The sequence below is a fragment of the Astyanax mexicanus genome, chromosome 6 (genome assembly GCF_023375975.1).
Source record: "Astyanax mexicanus isolate ESR-SI-001 chromosome 6, AstMex3_surface, whole genome shotgun sequence".
Classification (NCBI taxonomy): Eukaryota; Metazoa; Chordata; class Actinopteri; order Characiformes; family Acestrorhamphidae; genus Astyanax; species Astyanax mexicanus.
In genome coordinates this window covers 206,764-232,500 of record NC_064413.1, presented here as the reverse complement: position 1 = coordinate 232,500, position 25,737 = coordinate 206,764, and the positions used below count along the sequence as shown (strand labels likewise).

Genomic DNA, 25,737 nt, shown 5'->3' with positions numbered 1-25,737 from the left:
CTCTCTCTGTCTCTGTCTCTCTCTGTCTCTCTCTGTCTCTTTCTCTCTCTGTCTCTCTCTCTCTGTCTCTCTCTCTCTCTCTCTGTCTCTCTCTCTGTCTCTTTCTCTGTCTCTCTCTCTGTCTCTGTCTCTCTGTCTCTCTCTCTCTCTCTGTCTCTGTCTCTCTCTCTCTCTCTGTCTCTCTCTCTGTCTCTTTCTCTGTCTCTCTCTCTCTGTCTCTGTCTCTCTCTGTCTCTCTCTCTCTCTCTCTGTCTCTCTCTCTCTGTCTCTGTCTCTCTCTCTCTCTCTCTCTCTCTGTCTCTCTCTCTGTCTCTCTCTCTCTCTCTCTGTCTCTGTCTCTCTCTCTCTGTCTCTCTCACTCTCTGTCTCTCTCTCTCTCTCTCTCTCTCTGTCTCTCTCTCTCTCTCTGTCTCTTTCACTCTCTGTCTCTCTGTCTCTGTCTCTCTCTGTCTCTCTCTCTGTCTCTCTCTGTGTCTCTCTCTCTGTCTCTGTCTCTCTCTGTCTCTCTCTCTGTCTCTCTCTGTGTCTCTCTCTCTGTCTCTCTCTCTCTCTGTCTCTCTCTGTGTCTCTCTCTCTGTCTCTCTCTCTCTCTGTCTCTCTCTGTGTCTCTCTCTCTGTCTCTCTCTCTCTGTCTCTCTCTGTGTCTCTCTCTCTGTCTCTCTCTCTGTCTCTCTCTGTGTCTCTCTCTCTGTCTCTGTCTCTCTCTGTCTCTCTCTCTGTCTCTCTCTGTGTCTCTCTCTCTGTCTCTCTCTCTCTCTGTCTCTCTGACCGCTGGTTGATCTGTTCAGGAGGAAGTGGTGGTGTAGCTTTACGCTGGTGAACGAGAGTAATAATGAGTGTGTGGAGAGAATGAGTGGTGCGGTGGAGGACAGGTGTTGGCGGGGGGGACGAGTTCCACGCCTTTTCTCTCCGTTACAACCGCCAGCCGTCCCCGTCCCCATTGTCCCCGCGAGGACCCGGCGCTCTATACACCACTCGCACGAGGACCACCAGGTGCACCACAATTTACTACAACCCCCCCCCCACCTAAATCCTCTCAATCCTCCAAAACAAAACACACACGTCTCCAGTGCTCTGAGTGCCCTCCAGATAAAAAAGAGCAAAAAGAGAGAGAGGAAGAAAAGGAGAGAGAGAGATAAGAGTATACAGAGAGAATAAAAGTATATATCAGGGTTTGGGGGGTTTAAAAGGTGCGCACCCTTTAAACTCCTGATTTCTGATCAGATGGCTTGTGATCATCCATCTTCCTCTTGATTTTATTCCAGAGTTTTTTTAATTTTGTGATCGTGTGAAACAGTGAGATGATGAAACCTTTATGATGTTTTTAGTGAGAATTTGAGCACTAGTGAAGTTAAAATACTTAAAGTTAAAAGTTAAAGACTCTGAGAAGAAGGTGGTAAAAAGGACTAATAGAACTTTATGTTTGCCCTCGAGTAAAAAAAGGAGGGAAAGAGAGGAAGAGAGAGAAAAAACGATATAAAGAGGGATAAAAGTATATATGAGGGCTCGGGGGATTTAAAAGGAGCGCACCCTTTAAACTCCTGATTTGTAATCAGATTGCGCTGAAATGAACAGCTCGTACGGCAGCTGTACTTTTCCCAGGGTTAATTACCTTTCACTGCTCTCGCCTAATGAGTCAGCTGCTGCTGTCATTAAACAACTCCACTCCACCACCACCGTCTCCATCCATCCTCCACAAACACCGACCCTCCTGTTTACTCAAGCGCTCCAACCGCGCGAGAGCGGAGCGCGAGAGCAGAGAGAGAGCAGAGAAAGAGAGAGCAGAGAAAGAGCAGAGAAAGGGCAGAGAGAGAGAGCAGAGCGAGAGCAGAGAAAGAGCAGAAAGAGAGAGCAGAGCGAGAACAGAGCGCGAAAGCAGAGAGAGAGAGAGAGAGCAGAGCGAGAGCAGAGAAAGAGCAGAAAGAGAGAGAGAGCAGAGAAAGAGCAGAAAGAGAGAGAGAGCAGAGCGAGAGCAGAGAAAGAGCAGAAAGAGAGAGAGAGCAGAGAAAGAGCAGAAAGAGAGAGCAGAGAGAGAGAGAGAGAGAGAAAGGTCGGTCTTGGTGGCGTATGTTTGGGAACTGGGGGTCAGTTGCTGTCGCTGAGCTCTCCCCCGAACAGCTCGGCGGCGCGAGAGCAGGGGTTAATTAAGCTTCTGTTCTGTTGGATTAACAGGGTGAAAACGACTCGTTCAGACAGACAGATAAAACTCGTATAGTGAAGAAAGAAAGAGAGAGAGAGAGAGAGAGACGGGTCAGGGTGCCAGGGCGGTAGATCTTAATCTGGAGAGTATCTCATATCCTCACTTTCAGTACAAGATTTAATAGTTAATATTTTAATAACGGATAAAAAGATTATTAACCAAACAGCAAATTCTGTGATTTCTGTTCTTTAAGTTTTATAGGAATGTGAGACACACAGAAGTTAATATCATTATGAGTCATTAAACTCAGCACTGAGTCCTTTATAAATTCTATAAAGTGTAGAGATTAAGGAAACTCTTCACTAACTGTGTTTTATATTCTTTTTGAGAACAATTTAAAGAACAGAAAATCTAGAATTTAACAGACAACTAAAACTTTTTTTTTATAGATTATAGAGAATCTAGATGTAAGACTTTAATCTCTTTTATAACTGGATGAGTAAGAGATTCTAACAGTTAATGTTTCTCAACTCTTTCCTTAAAGAGAACAATCAGGAATCAGGAATCAGAAATCAGTAATGGTGAGAATTAGGAAAATTAAATAAATAAAAAGTTTGATAGCTATCTGACTCTACTCTCTAAAGTCTTTAATTCAGTGTATCTGATCAGGCCAGGGCGGTGAGGAGGAAGTGGGTTTGGATGGAGGGAATAGGGATGGAGCGATTTGATGGAAGATGGATGGTGGCAGTTCTGCTCAAACTAAGAAAAGAAAAAAACAAAGCAAGAGTCGACCACTAAAACCACTAAAACCACTAAAAAACAAATAATCCTGCTTTGTTTAATGCCCCCCCTCCACACACACACACTCACACATGGGTTAACACTTAACACATCAAGTTTTTACAACTAAAGGGGAAGTTGATTTATTTGTAAGGAAGCTCAGGGGGAATCACTACACACTGATGGTGAGTGTCTGTCAGAAACTGTTGGACACACCCAGTATGCAAATAGATTGTGACAGAAGCCAATGGAAAAGAAGCTGCTAATGACAAAACAGACTAAACTCAGTTATTATAAGTTGGTTCAACCCAAAGATCTCAGTTTGAATGTGTAAATCGTCACTGTCCAATAAAAAACACTTATCTCCAAAACAGCAACTTTACAGGAGAGAGAAAAAACCTTCTAAACTTTCAATTGAAGTCAATGTAAAAAGAAAATAATTTCAGGTCATTTTGAAGAGTTTCTATTGGTCCGTTCATCAAGAAATATTGGCACAGTGTGAGGGACAGTTTGTCTGTTCAAATTATGTAGAAAACTTAAAATCGACAAAAATGGAGATAAGTGTTTTTTAATTGGACAGTGACGATATGTACACAAATGTTCAACTAACGCAAAACAGTTGAGTACTGTTTAGAAATCTCAATTTTATGTAAAACAGACTTAAATCATTTGACTTCAAACAGCGTCTGGGTTTACAGTGTAACCGTAAGCGCACCACCGCAACAACCACCGCAAACAACCACTGCAACAACCGCCGCAACAACCACTGCAACAACCACTGCAACAACCACTGCAACAACCACCGCAAACAACCACCGCAACAACCACTGCAACAACCGCCGCAACAACCACCGCAAACAACCACTGCAACAACCACCGCAACAACCACCGCAAACAACCACTGCAACAACCACTGCAACAACCACCGCATACAACCACCGCAAACAACCACTGCAACAACCACTGCAACAACCACTGCAACAACCACTGCAACAACCGCCGCAACAACCACCGCAAACAACCACTGCAACAACCACTGCAACAACCACCTCAAACAACCACTGCAAACAACCACTGCAACAACCACTGCAACAACCACTGCAACAACCACTGCAACAACCACCGCAAACAACCACTGCAACAACCGCCGCAACAACCACCGCAAACAACCACTGCAACAACCACTGCAACAACCACCGCAACAACCACTGCAACAACCACCGCAACAACCACTGCAAACAACCACTGCAACAACCACCGCAAACAACCACCGCAAACAACCACTGCAACAACCACTGCAACAACCACTGCAACAACCACCGCAAACAACCACTGCAACAACCACTGCAACAACCACCACAACAACCACCGCAAACAACCACTGCAACAACCACCGCAAACAACCACTGGAACAACCACCGCAACAACCACTGCAACAACCACCGCAACAACCACTGTAACAACCACTGCAACAACCACTGCAACAACCACCGCAAACAACCACTGCAACAACCACTGCAACAACCACCGCAAACAACCACTGCAACAACCACCGCAACAACCACTGCAACAACCACCGCAACAACCACCGGCAGTTCAGGAAGATGTGCTGCAGGATGCATCTGGATGCATCTGGATGCGTCTGGATGCGGTGTGATGCGGCTGGATGCGGCGCCGGGCCGCTGCGGGAGTTTTAAGTGATTGTTGCAGTGTGTGGTAAAATCCCTCGGCCACCTGGATTACAAACTCCGGTCCTTTAACTGGTGCCAGTTTAAATCCCTGTTAACTGAGATTTACCCCGACCTCTCCCCATCCCGCCCCGTCCCGCTCCGTCTGCACTCAGCAGAGTCAGTATTAAACACGGTAAAGAGACGAGAAACACACAATTCAGATTCACTCAAACACCGGGAGCTGGGGGGGGGTATGTGTGTGTGTGGGGGGGTGGGGGGGGGGGGGGGGATGATTGAGTGTGTGTGGGGGGGGGATGATTGAGTGTGTGTGTGGGGGGGGGGGGGTTGTGGGGTGTTTGGATGTGGGGGGGTGAAGGAGGATCACATCCAGTAAGCTTCTAATAAGTCCAATACATGCACACACACACACACATACACACACACACACACACTAATACACACATAAACACACATGTATAAACATTAGCATGGTAACTTGCTTAAGTAATAATAGTAAAAAAATAATAAAATAAAATAAGTGATTAACTGCACTGTGCAGAGCTCCTGCTCCTCCTGCCCCAAATACTATAATATTAATATTAATACACTCCAAACACACACTCCTCGAAAGGGCCTCCACTACCAGCCCTCAAACCCTGCTGATTAAATCTATTATTATTATAAATATAAATATAAGGATATAATGTACCTAAATAGAGCTCTGTAAAACAATAAGAGAGCACCTAAAATCAACCATCAAACCATCAAACTGAACTGCTTGAATTTTTGCACCAGGAGTAAAGCAGCATAAAGTTATCCAAAAGCAGTGTGTAAGACTGGTGGAGGAGAACATGATGCAACCAAGATGCATGAAATAAAAACTGTGATTAAAAAACAGGATTATTCCACCAAATATTGATTATTTCTGAACTCTTAAAACGTTATGAATATGAACTTGTTTTCTTTGTATTATTTGAGGTCTGAAAGTTCTGCATCTTTTTTGTTATTTCAGTCATTTCTCATTTTCTGTAAATAAATGCTCTAAATGTGTTACACCCTCGCTATGTTTTCCTGTGTTTTCCCCGTTTCCTAGTGTGTTTCTCTAGTACTTTTCCGTCACGTGTGTAATTTGTAGCTCCGCCCCTTCCCCAGGTGTTCAGTGTTTCATGTTACTATTTATAGCACAGTTTAGTCCATGTTTATCCGTCGGTCTTTGCACCTTCCTCTGTCGTTTGTCTCGCCACGTTTGCTATTGTTTGTTCACGGTTTTTCGTTACGCTCTATTTATTTCTTGTTTATTTCTAGTTCCCTTTATTTCACGTATATTTCTAGTCACGTTTACTTCCTGTTAGTTTCTTTGTTTATTGTGTATATTATTTACGTATTTATCCTTGTATATATATCCCTAGCCCTATTTGTTATTATCTGTTTTACGTTACTCCTTGTTTGTTTGTTTATGTATATAGATATATTCGTTATTCCCCTGTTTGTTTATCTGTTTATTTGTTATTTATTAAAGTCTTGTTCTTACCCGCATATAAATCCGCCTCCCGTCTGTTCCCCTCGTTACAAAATGAGAATATTTTTATTTGTTATTTCAGTCATTTCTCATGTTCTGTAAATAAATGCTCTAAATGAGAATATTTTTATTTGTAATTTGGGAGAAATGTTGTCTGTAGTTTATAGAATAAAACAACAATGTTCATTTTACTCAAACATAAACCTATAAATAGCAAAATCAGAGAAACTGATTCAGAAACTGAAGTGCTCTCTTCATTTATATTATATTTATATAATGTAGTTCTGAAGATTTATTCAGATATGAGCAAACATGATAAAAAACTCTATTTATTTGCCTGACAAACAAACAAGCAAAGTCCACAGCATTTCATAATCCAGCCTGCACACACACACACACACACACACACACACAGATAAAGTCATAAAGACAGAAAAACACCCTCACGCGTATGAGGAGTATAAAGTATGAAGCCCACACTGTTTTATAGCTGAAGGTTCGCAGGGCTGAGCGCTGAATTCGCCAGAGCAGCAGATGGTTGGCCGTGATTATGATCAGATGCATTAATAAAATTAATAATCTTTAACAAGGTGCAAAACATACATCTATCACAAGGGTTTCATAAAAGAAATGACTTTTAATCACAATAGAATTTAACTCAGAGAGAAACAGAGCCTGAAGGAGTTCATCTGAAGTTCAGAAATCTCTTTTATATATAAGTATAGGGTACATATTGGACCAGTTTACTATTCACTATTACATTAAATCCTGTAATAATTTGTGGTGATTAGATTAGAATCAACACACCGAACTTCAGAAGCAGAACTTTAACTCAGGATATAATAATCTGTCTCTACTTATAGAGAAAATCAGAAAATACAAAAACTTATTCCATAAAGTCTGGATCCTTTTCTGACTTTTATTTCAGACTTTATTAAGTTATAAGAGTTTTATGTTGTTGTTAGTGTTATTATTATATATTATATTATATATTTGTTGTATGACTTATATGTACTTATATGTACTGTTTAATTCTATTCCCTGTTTCTATCATTCTACTATTAAAATTTAGTGAATTCCAAACAGTGTAATAAAGTTGTTATAAAGTGACTCAACTTTAGCTTTTTATTAACGACACGTTTAATCATCTTAAAAAATAATAAAGATCAGTTCAACTAAAAAAATAACTTTCACTCATCTCAAATAAACACTTCAAATGAAGTTTGTTAAAAAGTTTAAGAACAAAAAGAAAAATTAGCATCATCACGTCTCTATCAGAAAATGATAATTAACATATTAATTAATTAATATAATAATTAAACTGTATAATATTTCAGACCCACTCTGCTCTCAGACCTTCAACATCATATTAACTTCTACCACAATTCATCCAACAGGTCTCATCATCCCTCTCTCCCTCTCTCTCTCCAACTCTCTCTCTCTTTCCATCACCAGCTTCTACAGATGCACCACATAGAGAGCTTTCTAACCGGCTGCATCACCTCTATCAGTACAGGACCTCTATCAGTCCCGCTGCTGCAGGACAATCCAGAAGATCAGGACAGCACCAAATACCAGAGTCTCCAGCCCAGAACGACCCGACTGATGAACAGTTTCTTCCCGCAAGCCGTCAGGCTTCTGAACCAAATGAGATACTGTGAAGCTAAAGCACCCCAAAACCTTTTCATTTCACCATTTCCAACAATAAGAAAATAATAATAATATTTATTTATATATTGTCGCTGTAGTTAACACCACTAAATCACTTTAAATATTTTATAGGATTAATTTGCCTATACACAAGAGTTTTTATATTGTTGCTATAATTCACTGATTTTATTACTGTAAATTGATTATCTGAGCCTCACCCCAAACATTTCAATACATAGGTCCTGACATGATGTACAAATAACACATAAACTTAAAACTTGAAAAAATCCTTCTCTCCATCTCTATCTCTCTTTCTTCATCTCTCTTTTATCATCACTCTCACTCCATCACTCTCTCTCAATTAAATCTCTCAATTTAAGTTGTTGGTATGAATTACAATGAACAACTTTGGCCAAAGCAATAAAACAAGTAGTTAATATACAAAAGGTAAAATATAACAACAAATATAAAAAACATACATTAACATAAATTACATATAAAAGTAAATTATATAGATAAATATTAATAATAGATAAATCGATATTAAAAGAGTTATTAGTTGTAATTATTTAGAAAGAGTCTCTCTGGATGCGGTTGGTCAGTAAAGGGCTGTGAGTCTTTGTTACGCCTTTCATACAGGAAATAGAGGGATCTGGACAGAGTGAGGGGGGGTTAGGATGATGGGGGGGTTATGGGGGTTAGGATGGTGGGGGGGTGGATCTGGATGGTTGGGGGGGGGGTGTATAGGGAGGGGCAGAGGTGGGGCGGGTGGGTCCAGCGCCTCGCTGTCGTGTCGCGTGTCGGCGGACCCCGCTATAGTCCACCCAGCTTAACACCCCCCCAACCACCCCCCCGACCGCTACACCACCCCCTCACCCCCGCCCCCCGGCCTTTGTGTCATTCACTTAACGGCCAATCTCATTATCCAGCTCCTCACAATACTCCGAATTACATTCTGTGTAAATAAACCACATGGTGACCCCCGAGCGACCACCCCCCAAACTCTATAATCACATCACAGAGAAACGCAGAAACTCACGCGCTTCCTTCATTTACATCATTCAAAAAGAGAGACAAAATGAAGGAAAAGAAAAGGATGAGCGTGAAAATTCAGTGAGCTTGAATTTAATAAATTCATAAAAATTTAACCGTCTGTGCAAAATAATCGAATAAAAATATATATTATTTTAATAAATTATTATATTTTTTCATTATTATTAATTATAGAGACACAGAGACACAAAAAAATGACTTTATGTTACCTAAAAAAATTATTAATAAACAGATTAACATTAAGCAATAAGGATTAGATTCATACTTTTTTTTTTCAAAAAGTCTAAATTTCACTGAAATTCACGTCATTTTAAAACATAAAAAATAAACAATTCTGAAAAACTTTTTTAAACTAAAAACTGTTTAAAGTTTGACCTTTAATAGGATGCATTGTGTTATTACACAGTAATTACATATTATCACAAATTCACAGTGAAAATTACAGTATAAAGTATTAATAATAGAGTATAAATAGAGTTTAGATGCGGTGGTGATCTCTGGTTCTCTGCTCTGATTGATCACTGAAGTGATGGAGTGAGAGCTGGAAGCAGTGCGACAGCTGTCTGTCTGTCTGTCTGTCAGAGTCAGGGACATGTCCACTGGCCAACTTGACCCTCGTTAGGAAAACAAAACTCACACGCGTGTGCTCACGCTCGCACGCGCACACACACACACACGCACACACACACACACACACACGCACACACACACACGCACGCTCGCTCACGCACACAAAAGGACGGATCCTGAAGCCGGGGACTCGGCTGGCGAGGTCACTGGAGATTTTCCAGACAACCAGAATCCGGAGGAGGGGGTGGATCGGCTGGGTGGGGGGGCGAGATGGAGGGATGGAGGGATGGGGGGGGGGGGGTAGAAGAATAAAAAGGACAGGCTCAGAATCTCATTTTACCAGACCGCACACAATCTGGGCTCCCACAGAACTATCTCTGCCTGACCGCTTTCTATTTATCCCTTATCAGTGTTTACCAACCGCTACTTCTCTTTCATTCCCACTGCGAGAGCGTTCTCTTACTATCAGTCAACAGCTGACACCATGGAACCGCCTCAAAGCCAAGAGGAAGGGATCAAAACTGAACCAAAGCTGTTTAAACAATACAACAGAGGAAATAAATTCATAAATCCTAATTCTTCCCAGCCCACGAGGGTACAGGCAGATCCTTTATAGTTAGGCCAACAAACAAAACCACAGCCAATGAGGTAACATTTACAATCAAGGTAAAAAAAAAGAGCCTCGCATGCATTCAGACCAAAAACTCTGTGTAATTTTAATTACAAAAAAACAGCCTTCCTGCTTTATCATGTGACGGAAAAAACATGCAAAAAAAACTTGTGCCTTTTAAAAAAAAAAAACATTTATTTCACTTCATTTTAGTTCATTTATTTATTTCTCCCCCCTCGTTAAACAGGAAGCTCTGCTTCAGCTGCTGTTCTGTGTCTGAATTGATGTTCTGACCGGATTTAGTCCCAATTTACACTCTGAGAGGTCTGAGATTTGATGCACCCTCACACCAAACCAGATAAATATTATAAACAAATAAACAGCTTTTAGTGATACAAGAATATAAAAGAATATAAGAGAGAAGCTGAACCTATAATATAATCAAGAGGAAGATGGATGATCACAAACCATCAAACCACCAAACTGAACTGCTTGAATTTTTACACCAGGAGTAAAGCAGCATAAAGTTATCCAAAAGCAGTGTGTAAGACTGGTGGAGGAGAACATGATGCCAAGATGCATGAAAAAAAAAACTGTGATTAAAAACAAACCAGGGTTATTCCACCAAATATTGATTATTTCTGAACTCTTAAAACTTTATGAATATGAACTTGTTTTCTTTGCATTATTTGAGGTCTGAAAGCTCTGCATCTTTTTTGTTATTTCAGTCATTTCTCATTTTCTGTAAATAAATGCTCTAAATGAGAATATTTTTATTTGGAATTTGGGAGAAATGTTGTCTGTAGTTTATAGAATAAAACTACAATGTTCATTTTACTCAAATATAAACCTATAAATAGCAAAATCAGAGAAACTGATTCAGAAACTGAAATGCTATATATATATAAATATAAATATAAATATATTGCATTGTAGGTATGAGGTGCATCCTCTCATCCTCATCCAAAAGAGACTCATCTGGTTTCCTTTGAAACACAGCGTATAAAACATGTCTGATTCTACATCGTATCAATCAGTCCTTATAAAAATGTAAAAAATGAAAAAATCACACTAGTAAAAAAAGCAAACAAAAAATGAATAAAAACTGCAAAGTGTTAAAAATTAAATAAATTAATCAAACAGCACTTTCCACTTCTACTCCCTCTCCTTCTCTCTCTCTCCGTTTTTTCTCTCTTTCTCTCTTTTCTCTCTTTCAATTCCATTTCTCCTCAATCTCCGTCCCCCAGCCCTGTTTTTCTGGACTACTGTTCAAAAGTTAAGTAATTAATTACATTTATCCTTTCACCAGCTGCTCCGCGGCAGATGGAACATTTCTGAAACCTTGTTGAATTAAATCCACATAATTCATTTTCCTGGATTAACTAAGTGAAGTTTGTGCACGAGTGAGAGAGGAGAAAAAAACAGGTAACAAGATACACTACACAGATTTACAATAAGCAGCGAGTGAACACGTCTGTTCTGTTTGCTGGTTGGTTGATGATCAGTTCTGGTAGACGGTTAATGAGTTCACGCTCCGCCTCTCAAACTCTTTACTATAATAAACTCTATAAATCTCTCTCACAGACTCGTCCTCAAACAAACAGCACAGAAATAAACTCTATTAGAAATGTTTTTTAGTACTTCTGGGTCAATAGGTCACTAAAACACCTCACACTTTAAAAACCTCATAACATTTATTTTATCATCATCACCTCAATTATCACATCCTCAAATCTCAATTTTCATCTGTGTTTAAAGAAGAAATCTCTCAATCACTTTCTTTCTGGGGACAGTTTAAAACTGTAGCACACAGGAAGTGATGTACTATTAACACCTTTAATAGCTCTATTAATAACTACACAATTGACTACAAACTACATAGGGGGGGCTCAGATTGGTCTAAAGCACTGCCATTATGACCGGGAGATCGCTGGTTCGAATCCCAGTCATGCAGATTGCCATCATGCATTTTGCCAGAGCCCTAAGAGAGCACAGTTGTCCTTGCTGTTTCTCTCTGGGTGGGTACAGTACAGTAGATGGCGCTCTCTCTTTCCCCTCATCACTCCTAGGGTGATGTGGATCAGCACAAGGCTGCGTCTGTGAGCTGATGTATCAGAACCGCTGAGAGTCACTGCGCTGCTTTCCTCCGAGCGTTAGAGCTGTGATGCTACTCAGCCAAAGAGGTTCAAAAAGAGGCGGAGTCTGACTTCACATGTATCGGAGGAGGCGTGTGCTGGTCTTCTTCACCCTCCTGGTGTGTTGGAGCATCACTAGTGATAGGGGGATCCTAATGAGTGAGTTGGGTAATTGTCCGTGTAAATTAGGGAGAAAAGGAGAAAAAAATGTATACCAAAATTCATATATAAAAAAGATACTACTAACTACACTACTGACACTATTAACTACACTGTTAACTACCAAATACACCATTAACACCATTAACCACTAACTACACTACTCACACTATTGATTATTAACTACACCATTAACTACCAAATACACTATTAACTAAAAACTACACTATTAACTATAAGCTAATAGTTACCAATGACTATCACTATTAACACTATTAATAAACACTATTAACTCCTCACTAGAGTATTGATCTGGGCTGAGGGATCAGGCAGCACCATGGACAGTTCCAACACCTCTTATCTCCCAAACGTACCATCCACTACTGCTCATCAACAACCACCATCAGATCATTTATAGATTTATATATATTAAATATAGAAATTAAAAATATATATTTATATGTGTATGTATCTTCTAAAGACCAAAAACCTCAGAACTCTTTAATCAGGCCTGAGAATAAATTAATAAACAGCAGTAAACTGAATTTATCTCCTGATCCTGATTTTTACTGTAATAATATTATTCTCTATATGCTCTACAGACGAGCTACTGGTCTCACATTTATATTAACATATATATTTAATAATATATCCTGAATTAACAAGAAAGTTACCAATACTAAAACTCCACTTTATTATTTATAAAGTTTATCTCCCAATACTGAGTTTATCTCATGCTATCCCCTTTTCTGCTGTAAAACTAAATTATCCCTAAAAAGAAGACAAATAAAGAATTATGGTTATATGTAAATGATATTATATAGGATATTATACATAGAGAAATATTAAACTGGTTTGAGATAATAAAAGTACATATCCTGCCTTAACTTTAACAAAGTTAATAAAGTTTCCATTAAAAGATTAAAAATATTAATTCCAGTACTGTACCATAATTAACTATAATATAATTATAATAATAATAATAATAAATACATTAGACATTCTCAACCACTTTATAACATTATGAACATTAAAATACAATCAAATGAATACAGTCCAGCATCTGCCCTTAAAAATACATTTTACTTTTCGACTGTTTATTAAAGGAAATCATATTTTATGTTAAAACTAAATAAGAAAAACAGTTCATTTACTGGATACAGTAGATATATTAATGTATTTAATTTAATATGTGCATAAAATTACAAAACTGGGCTGTTTTAAATAAATAAAATATACTGCACATATACTGCCTTAACGACATTTAAATAACAATTCTAGTACTTTACTTTTATTATAAATAACTATATTACCCATAATAAGTACTTCAGAAAGTCACAGCGGCGTGGGTTTGGGGTCACGTGAAAAGACCGAACAATACAATCACATCTATATGAAATATATAGCTTTTATATTTACCATTTATTATCAATGGATTTATTACAGTTTAGGACATTATATTATATAACTACTGAATATACAAACTACTGCTGCTCTCAGATACTTAGTGAATTTGTTAATTCATGTGTACCACAAATAAAAACTCATCTTCCCTTTTTCTAGAAGAACTTCAGTCATAATACAGCACAATACATAAACAGCCCATATATATAGACATACTAAAAATAAGAGAGCACTTAAAAACGATGAGTTTCTTTGATTTCACCAAATTAAAAACCTCTGGAATATAATCAAGAGGAAGATGGATGATCACAAACCATCAAACCACCAAACTGAACTGCTTGAATTTTTACACCAGGAGTAAAGCAGCATAAAGTTATCCAAAAGCAGTGTGTAAGACTGGTGGAGGAGAGCATGAAGCCAAGATGCACGAAAAAAAAAACTGTGATTAAAAACCAACCAGGGTTATTCCACCAAATATTGATTTCTGAACTCTTAAAACTTTATGAATATGAACTTGTTTTCTTTGCATTATTTGAGGTCTGAAAGCTCTGCATCTTTTTTGTTATTTCAGTCATTTCTCATTTTCTGTAAATAAATGCTCTAAATGAGAATATTTTTATTTGTAATTTGGGAGAAATGTTGTCTGTAGTTTATAGAATAAAACAACAATGTTCATTTTACTCAAACATAAACCTATAAATAGCAAAATCAGAGAAACTGATTCAGAAACTGAAGTGAAATCTTCATTTTTATAGAGCTGTTTATATAAATAAACACAAAGAGAGTTTAAAGTAAAAGTGAGGTAAAGAGAGAGGAGTGCGGTGCAGACGGTGGAGTGATCTGTGGGAAGTATAAAAGTGTAAAAGAGTGATAGAAGCGAGGGATCGGGTCACGGCTGTGTGTGTACAGCTGTCTTGCTGAACAGCAAAGCCCCCCTGTACAACCTGTCCACAGCTTTGTGCTAAAACACAATGCTAACATGTGTCGAGCTAAGATGAGCTTAGCCGAGACCCCCCTCCACCGCGCTAAAGCTGCGAGTTTAATTTAGGAAGACCACATCTAACGTTATCAGAAATAGGTCACTCTTCTTTACCAAAGAGAAAAAAACAGCTATTTAATCTCCGAGCGTCTGCTGAAACCTGGAGAGAGAGACAACTCTCCAACATATAAACACACCAAAACACACCAAAACACACCAAAACACACCAAAACACACCAAAACACACCAAAACACACCAAAACACACCAAAGAGGAAAGGAGTAAAAACTCATCCTCATCATCATCTCCAAACCCATCCACAAAAATCCACAAACTACCGAACAGCACACACCTCTCACTCCCTCACACAGAAATCAATAAAATACTAAAGACTACAATGAGTAATAATATAAAATAAACACGAGTGCAGGTTACGTTTTAGTTTTAGCACTTCAGTAAAAGTATAAATCAGGTAAACAAAAAAGTAAACAAGTAAAAATGATGTGATATATTACTCTCTATCCGGTGAGAAAAGTCGAAAGAGATCCAGAAGAGAAACAAGTTTAGTTTTAGTTTACTAAAAAGTACTAAAAAGAAGTTTTCCAACATATATATACACATACATATATATATGATCTGTTTTAGTTTATATATTTAAATATTCAGTGTGAACGCAGAATCCGGACTTTTTTTTACTTCAGATCAGAAAAAGATCTGAAAATTCTGATAAAGTCAGAAAAAAAGTGAAAAAGTAAAAAATATAAACAGCAATACACACAACAGACGAGACGAATCACAGCAGATGGAGCTTTAAAATCAGAGCAAAGAGAAATTAAAGATTTAGAGTAAAGAAATAAAGAGAATAAACTGAAATGAAAGAGTAAAGAAACGCACCACTTTCACTCAGTCCAGAATCAGTGCGGTCCCGCTGATGTCCCGCTGATGTCCCGCTGATGTCCCGCTGATGTCCCGCTGATGTCCCAGCGCGCTCGGACGCCGGTGCGGTGTGTGTGACGGGGTGTGTGTGTGTATAAGGTGAGAATATGAGCAGAGAGAGGAACACACACACACACCTGCTGCTGCTGCTGCTGCTGCTGCTGATGGAGAAGTTGAGGAGGGCTGGAGCTCCGCTGGCCGGCGGGAGGACGCTGCTGCTGCTGCTCTGCCTGCGGAGGCTGGAGCTTTTTGAAAGGTAAAGTCCCCAGGAATATGACAGTGTGTGAGAGTGTGTGTGAGAGAGTGTGTGTGTGTGTGTGTGTGTGTGACAGCCCGGCGATAAGCACCTGCGCTCCACTCCGCCGTCCACGTCACACCCTCCCTATTCACCAGCCTTCAATATGATGCACATTTGCACATCAACAGCAGCAGCAGCCCTCCACCACTCACACACACACACACACACACACACACTCTCACACACACACACACACACACACATGCGCATGCACGCACACGCACAAACAGACACACACACACACTCTCCTAACACCACTCCCACATCCGCAAAACATACAAACCGGCCCACGGAGGGGAGGAACAGACGCCCGTCTCTCTCTCTCTCTCTCTCTCTCTCTCTCTCTCACTTTATCTCTCTTTCTCTCACTTTATCTCTCTCTCTCTCTCTGTCTCCTTATCTTTCTCTCATTCTCTTTATCTCTCTCTCTCTCTGCACACTTACACTGATTTATTTAGCTTTTTCCTCCCTGTGTGTGTGTGAGAGTGTGTGTGTGAGAGTGTGTGTGTGTGTGTGTGTGTGTGAGTGTGTGTGTGAGAGTGTGTGTGTGTGTGTGTGTGTGTTTGTGTCTATGGGATAGTGTGTCTTTATCTCTCTCTCTCTCTCTCTCTCATGCACTCTCTACACAGTTACACTGATTTATTTAGTTTTCTTTAGGTGTCTGTCTGCATCTCCTTTTCTGTTTCTCCTAATCTCTCTCTCTTTATCTTGATCAACTTTATTTTTTTCTATATCTCACTCTCTCTCTCACTCTTTCTTCACGTTTACACTGATTTATTTAGTTCTTCACTTGTGTGCGTCTCTCTTTTCTCTCTTTGTTTTAAATTTTCTCTCTCTATCTTTTACTCATTTACACTGATTTGTTTAGGTTTTCTTTTTCCTTATGTGTGTGTGAGTGTGTGGATATATATGTATGTGTGTCTGTATCTCTTTATCTCTTTTCATTTCTCTTTATCTCAATCTCTCTCACTCTTTCTTTTACACACTGATTTAGTTAGCTTATTATGATTATTATTATTATTATTATTATTATTATTATTATTATTATTATTATTACACACACGAGGGAAAAGCTGTATAAATCTGTGTAAATCTACAAAAAGAGCACAAGACAGAAACAGAGAGAGACACTGTCAAATATATATATATATATATTTACACTCTCATTAATATATGTTTGTATTTTAAGTTGTGTGTGTGTGTGTGTCTTTATGAGACTGTGTGTGTGTGTGTGTGTGTGTGTGTGTGTGTGTGTGTGTGTGTGTGTGTGTCTTTATGAGACTGTGTGTGTGTGTGTGTGCACAAAAAAAACTTTCACTTATATTATCTTCATCATAGTGTTTGGGCATATGCCCTTCCAATACACCCCCCCCCCCCCCCTCCACACACTCTCTTACCCCCACCCCCAATATTCACCCCGCCTCCCCATATCAGTCATGATGCAAATGAGACGGAATGTCACTCCTCGGCAGCAGATGGCCGGGGATGATAACAATGGCTCAACAGACCAGTTTCAGTGTCTGCCACTTTATTGCCACGGAAACAACAAGCGAGAGCAGACGTAATGAAAGCTCTGCCACGTCGCGCTGCCACAAACTCTCGCGCCGCTCTCCTCTCGTCCCTCACCCGTCCCCCGGCCTCACCTCGCTCCCCGCACCTATTACTATTAATATAATAATAATAATAATAATATAAAATATTACTTTACTGTTTTACTGTGTTTTTCCTGACTGAGATCTGAACACACAGATCAGACAGACAGTGGGCCTGAAGATGAGCCGGTGATTTCACTGGGTTCACTGGGAGAGTAGGAAAGACTGCAGCCCCAGTAATTATTACAGTAATTATTACAGTAATTATTACAGTAATTATTACAGTAATTAGGAGTAATTCCTCCCAGTAGACTTCCACACACACACACACACACACACACACAAACACAGCTCCGCTACATCACAGGCCCTGCAGACACACCGTGTGTGTGTGTGTGTGTGTGTGTGTGTGTGTGTGTGTGTAACAGGGGGGTTGTAGGGCATCACGCAGGCAGTGTGTGACAAAGGCCCTAATCGTACTGACGTCACCGCGGCCCTGCAGCCTGCTGACTTTAGTAAACACACACACACACACACACAGGTTTGTTTTCATACAGTTCAGGGACACTGGGTCAGTTTTACATCTATTATATGCATATATATTAATTATGCAATTATATAGAATATATAGTTTATATTATATTGTATATGATACAGTATGGAATTATGTAGTAAAAAATAATTATATGCATATATATTGTCACTGTAATTAAAACAGCAACTTTACAGAAGAAGAAAACATTTTATTAATTTAAAAATACTTATTTTTGTTATTTTGGAGCATTTCCATTTCTATATATCAATTCATCATGAAATTATGGCAACATAAAGGAAAAAACAGATTCATTATAAGCCTAAACAAACAGAAATAGAAGGGACCTGTGTGAATTTTAAATTGAGTTACAACCTGTGAAATTTCCTGTACAGAAAACTAAAATAATGTTCTATTAAAAAATCTGCAGACAGATTTGTTTGCCATATGTTTTATATGTTTTTAACACAAAAACTTTAAATGAGAACAAAACTTAATTAAAATTCATAACTTAAGATTTAATAATTTAATATAAATTAATAAGTTATATAATGTAATACTTATATAAATTAATATAAGTTTTAAATCATCTGCTTTAAATCACGCATTAATAACAGCGTTTAACAAAATTCAGCTGCTACTTTAAAAAAATAAAATAAAGTTTTAATTAAAGTTAAACTACACTAAAAGGCCCATTGGTTCTGAGAGTGATAATATACTACTATTACTATTTTAAATAAAATGTTCTGCAAGGCTTTAATACATCTTAAATAGATCTACATATAATAGTTGTATATCTGCATATATATTATACCATAATTAATCTCTCTAAATTTCTAAAGCTTTAGTCTAAAATTAAACCTGAATCTAAACTAAATTAACCTCAGAAATTAAAGAAATAAAAGAATTTACACTAAACTAAACAGAAGCAGCTCAGATTACTCTCACTGTATAAAGTGGTTTGTGTTCCTGAGCAGAACCTCTAAAACACTGTAAACACTTCACACCAGAGAGTGATCTGCTCACTGTTCACCATCATCACTACTGAGCACTGCCCTGATATTACCTGCTGATTACACAGAGCCAGGACTGGATTTGGCCTGAAAATGTACTAAAACAAACACACACAGACGAGCTAACTCACACACACACTATACACACTATACACACTATACACACACACACACACACACACACACACACACAGAGATGTGTTCGTGGCCTTTAACAAGAGCAAACAGAGCGCGAGCGTTTAACAAATACAGGCCAGATTAGAATGACAAAGAGCCACACTTCTGGGAGGAGTCAAGCAATGAGAGGAGGGGGGGGGCATGAGAGTCTGCGGGTGTGTGTGTGTGTGTGTGTGTGTGTGTGTGTTACAGAGGGCAGGGGGTGCTTCTGGGCAAGTCCTCAAAATGAGTGAAAACCATGAGGGGTGTCTCGCTGTAGGACACTCCCAGCTAGTGTGTGTCATTGTGTGTGTGTGTAGTGTGTTTGTGTGTTTGTGTGTGTGTGTGTGTAAACCCCCCCCCGCCCCCCCCCCCCCCCCCCCGCGTGGGGAAAGCTGGTATCTGCCGGGCGTTTTGTTCTGGTCTCCTGAGGCCGCGTGAGCGCGTGAGCCTCCAGCAGACCCGCGTGGCTGTTCGGGAACAGAAGGCCGAGCCGCTGCTTAAGGTTTCTTGGCCGTTGATCTGATCTGAGACGAGATTTCATTTAAAAGTCTAATTGCTCGACAGCTTTCTGTAGGTTCGTCACTCAGGAAGAACGAACACCAGAAGAGACGACAGATCTGCTGCCTGTTTGATACCATTACAAAATAAAACTCAGCTTCTATCATTTATTTATTATTATTATTTTATATAATCTGAACGACACGGGTGAAGAACTATCCACTGATCATACGAGGTTTTACTGGACTTAAGTCACATTCTTCACAAAATAAAAAAAGGGTTTTGACTCGAATCTGACTTTACCTTCACTAACCTGCACTTATAATCTAACAGATCTACAGCTCTGTAAAACATGCAGAGACCACTTCAGTGTCTGAATCAGTTTCTCTGATTTTACTATTTATAGGTTTATGTTTGAGTAAAATGAACATTGTTGTTTTATTCTATAAACTACAGACAACATTTCTCCCAAATTACAAATAAAAATATTCTCATTTAGAGCATTTATTTACAGAAAATGAGAAATGACTGAAATAACAAAAAAGATGCAGAACTTTCAGACCTCAAATAATGCAAAGAAAACAAGTTCATATTCATAAAGTTTTAAGAGTTCAGAAATAATCAATATTTGGTGGAATAATCCTGGTTTTAATCACAGTTTTAATTTCATGCATCTTGGCATCATGTTCTCCTCCACCAGTCTTACACACTGCTTTTGGATAACTTTATGCTGCTTTACTCCTGGTGTAAAAATTCAAGCAGTTCAGTTTGGTGGTTTGATGGTTTGTGATCATCCATCTTCCTCTTGATTATATTCCAGAGGTTTTTAATTTGGTAAAATCAAAGAAACTCATCATTTTTAAGTGATCTCTCTTTTTTTCCATTATTATTATAATTATTTATTTAATCTGAACTACATTTGTGAAGAAGTATCCTCTTATCATATGATGTCTGGAAAATCTCAGTGTCCTGACCCTGTGAGTGAGAGTGTGTGTGTGTGAGTGTGAGTGTGTGTGAGTGTGAGTGTGTGTGAGTGTGTGTGTGTGTGTGTGTGTGTGTGAGTGTGTGTGTGTGTGAGTGAGTGTGTGTGTGTGTGTGTGTGTGTGTGTGTGTGAGTGAGTGTGTGTGTGTGTGTGTGTGTGTGAGTGAGTGTGTGTGTGTGTGTGTGTGTGTGTGTGTGTGAGTGAGTGTGTGTGTGTGTGTGTGTGTTAAACTACTAAACAAAACACACCACTGACAGAATTAAACACAACAAGCAGCATCATCTTCATCTACAGGTTATATGAACCCCGTCACCCCTGGAATTCAATCCATTACAGCGAGACGAGACACTACTGCTCCTGACTGTTCATATTGGGGTTTTATAAAAGACAAAAGACACACACACACATATGTACACACACACACACACACGTGTACACACAGTCACACACTCACACACAACAATCGTGAATATTAGAGGCAGAATGAAAGCAAAAGTGGGCGAGATGAAATGACATGTCAAACAAAGGTTCACATTTTCAGAAGAAAACGTCGTGTTTTCAGAGGAAAAAAAATGTTTGATTGCATTTATAAAAGTATCACAGCAGGTCACACGCAGCGTCTAAAAGCTTTTTGCATTAGTCCGCCAATTATGTAAGCAAAGTTAAACGTGGCTGCGCCCCACTGTTTACCTGCCTCTGAAAAACCTACACATCTGATATCCGCTGACTCCGGATCCGTACTTCAGCCGGAACAGCTGATCCACGTTTTCAGATCAAAGACTGAACCCGGACGACTCCGGATCACTAATCCAGCAGTGAAAACACAGTAAAACACGCCTTTACCAAACTACACCACCTACACCACCTACACCACCTACACCAACTACACCACCTACACCAACTACACCAACTACACCAGCTACACCAACTACACCACCTACACCAGCTACACCAACTACACCACCTACACCACCTACACCAGCTACACCAACTACACCAGCTACACCACCTACACCAACTACACCACCTACACCAGCTACACCACCTACACCAGCTACACCAACTACACCACCTACACCACCTACACCAGCTACACCAGCTACACCAACTACACCAACTACACCACCTACACCAGCTACACCACCTACACCAGCTACACCAGCTACACCAGCTACACCAACTACACCACCTACACCAGCTACACCAGCTACACCAACTACACCAACTACACCACCTACACCACCTACACCAACTACACCACCTACACCACCTACACCACCTACACCAGCTACACCAGCTACACCACCTACACCAGCTACACCAGCTACACCAACTACACCAGCTACACCAGCTACACCACCTACACCAGCTACACCAACTACACCACCTACACCAACTACACCACCTACACCAGCTACACCAGCTACACCAACTACACCACCTACACCAACTACACCACCTACACCAGCTACACCACCTACACCACCTACACCAGCTACACCAGCTACACCAACTACACCACCTACACCAGCTACACCAACTACTCACCACTCGCACCACCTACACCACCTACTCACCACTCGCACCACTGCATCTGATCACACTGTACACCAACTACACCACCTACACCACCTACACCAGCTACACCACCTACACCAACTACACCACCTACACCAACTACACCAACTACACCACCTACAGACTACAGACAAACAGACAGACAGACACACAGATGGATGGACAGACAGACAGCCGGACAGAACAGTGTACAGTAAATAAACTACTAGTGCAGAATGGGGTAAAACAGTAAAAATATCTCTGAGGGCGTGTCCGTACAGATGGGGGCGTGTCTTTAGTTTGCTGTGCTGAGAGGAGTTGAAGCGTCATTAGCTGCACTGTAAGACCAGATAAGTTGAATTTACTTAAAAAAATTGAAGGAAACCTTGTATATAAAATTATTTTCTTTACTGTTGAGGTGATAAAACATGCTGCCACTTTTCTCCAATTATATTCACATCAGGCCCCTCCCCCATCTGCCTCCAAAACAGATCTGACCAATCAGGGCAAAGACTCATCCAGGAAAAAGCATGGAGCAGATGGGCCGGCCTTCAGTTCCCACACACATCAATAAGCTTTAACCCCTGACCTGCTGCTGCTGTAGATCACTACTCACACTACTGACACTACCCACACTACTGACACTACTCACACTACTGACACTACTCACACTACTGACACTACTCACACTACTGACACTACCCACACTACTCACACTACTCACACTACTGACACTACCCACACTACTGACACTACCCACACTACTGACACTACTCACACTACTGACACTACCCACACTACTGACACTACTCACACTACTGACACTACCCACACTACTGACACTACTCACACTACTGACACTACTCACACTACTGACACTACCCACACTACTGACACTACTCACACTACTGACACTACTCACACTACTGACACTACCCACACTACTGACACTACTCACACTACTGACACTACCCACACTACTGACACTACCCACACTACTGACACTACTCACACTACTGACACTACTCACACTACTGACACTACCCACACTACTGACACTACCCACACTACTGACACTACTGACACTACCCACACTACTGACACTACTCACACTACTGACACTACCCACACTACTGACACTACCCACACTACTGACACTACTGACACTACCCACACTACTGACACTACTCACACTACTGACACTTCTCACACTACTGACACTACCCACACTACTGACACTACCCACACTACTGACACTACTGACACTACCCACACTACTGACACTACTCACACTACTGACACTACCCACACTACTGACACTACCCACACTACTGACACTACTGACACTACCCACACTACTGACACTACCCACACTACTGACACTACTCACACTACTGACACTACTCACACTACTGACACTACTGACACTACCCACACTACTGACACTACCCACACTACTGACACTACCCACACTACTGACACTACCCACACTACTGACACTACTCACACTACTGACACTACCCACACTACTGACACTACCCACACTACTGACACTACTCACACTACTGACACTACCCACACTACTGACACTACTCACACTACTGACACTACCCACACTACTCACACTACTGACACTACCCACACTACTGACACTACCCACACTACTGACACTACCCACACTACTGACACTACCCACACTACTGACACTACCCACACTACTGACGCTACTCACACTACTGACACTACCCACACTACTGACACTACCCACACTACTCACACTACTGACACTACCCACACTACTGACACTACTCACACTACTGACACTACTCACACTACTGACACTACTCACACTACTGACACTACTCACACTACTGACATGATCTAAACTCTGATTATCAGACTGAACTCTCCACCAGACCTGACTGATCAGATACAGACACTCTAAACCCCGTCTAAACTTTCCCCTAATCCAACTTTCTCACCCAACCTAATGTTTATTTAATCTGTTCACACTGTTTTTAATGAGACCAATATCTGACTCCAGTATCTTATATCTGTCTGTCTGATATCTGTCTGTCTGATGTCTGTCTGTCTGGCAGGTTACTCTGTCTTGCTGACATGTGAGTGTAAAACAGCAGTGAAAAATTAGTTTAATTTTGATTCATTTAACCTTTCGGATTAGTAAACTGCATAATTTGCACGTGAATGCAAAATGCTCAACATGTCCCTGCAGTCCTGCTGAGGAAACCCCTGAGAACATTACAGTGAATCAGAGCAACCAGTAACCCGTCATTCCTTCTGCACACAGTAACTGCCTGACCCCTCACACACACACACACACTCTCACACACACACACACACACACACACACACTCTCACACACACACAGTAATGTTTGGCTATGAAATGTAATCAACCTCAAACAAATGACTTTTTAAATTCTAAACAAAGAAAAGTCGCTCTATTTTCATAAGCAGCTTCCCTCCCTGGAAAAATCAATATTCATGATGCAAATCCCAACGAAGTGAAATAAGATATTTCTTACTTATTCAAACATAATTCAAACAGAAGCAGAAGATTCATATGCTAAAGAAAATACAAATACTCAGACGAAGCGTTCCTACAGGAACATACACAACATACACACACCCAGTGCATTCTGGGATTCAGAAACTCAGTATATTTAATCAGATGTGGCAAATAGAACCTAAAATCCCATGTAAACTGTAAACAAATCCGTATATAACCAGAATAAAGCACTTATACTCATACAGCTAAATCAACGACAGATATTAAACAGAGAAAACGCATTTAAAAGTGTAGTGCTCTTTAGTTGCATTAAGTACATGTAGATCTTAATTCTAGAAGTAATATACTTTTCATATTAAGCCCACTTTAAACATACAACTCTGTAAAAAAATAAAAGAGCACTTAAAAATGATCACAAACCATCAAACCAAACTGAACTGCTTGAATTTCTGCACCAGGAGTAAAGCAGCATAAAGTTATCCAAAAGCAGTGTGTAAGACTGGTGGAGGAGAACATGATGCCAAGATGTATGAAATTAAAACTGTGATTAAAAACCACCAGGGTTATTCCAGCAAATATTGATTATTTCTGAACTCTTAAAACTTTATGAATATTTTATTTGAGGTCTGAAAGCTCTGTATTTTTTACCTATAAATAGCAAATTCAGAGAAACTGATTCAGAAACTGAAGTGCTCTCTTAATTCTTTTTTCAGAGCTGTATATAAAAAGCAGTTAAAATGATTAAGATTACATTGTGGGGTATAAATAAACAGAAAAATAACAATATTCATATCCAACAATTAATCAAAACCAATAAGTTGATTTTAATTCCTGATGAAAAATCTGCAGCGTGTCGGTTTGAGCCGAGCGTTTCAGCCCCAGATTTCCTGAAGATGCTCTGGTGTTGCGGCGCGGTGTTTAATAAAGGCAGTTTGTGGCGCTCGGCACTGGAGTTCTCTCTTCACAATCTC

The 25,737-nt window shown here is 39.9% G+C and overlaps 1 protein-coding gene across 4 annotated transcripts in view; it reads right to left on the bottom strand.

Annotated features, from left to right (window-relative positions):
• The window catches only part of st18 (ST18 C2H2C-type zinc finger transcription factor), an 81,712-nt gene that overhangs the window by 45,026 nt on the left and 10,949 nt on the right, over nucleotides 1–25,737 (bottom strand). For 2 of the 4 annotated variants that reach the window (XM_049480826.1, XM_049480829.1), the window contains exon 1: nucleotides 15,564–16,196. The exons of 1 other annotated variant lie outside the window; for it this stretch is intronic. The gene's annotated coding sequence lies outside the window, so the exon portion shown is untranslated. Of the gene's footprint in view, nucleotides 1–15,563; nucleotides 16,198–25,737 lie in introns of those variants that run through there. One more of the 4 variants, XM_049480828.1, reaches the window with a different exon arrangement.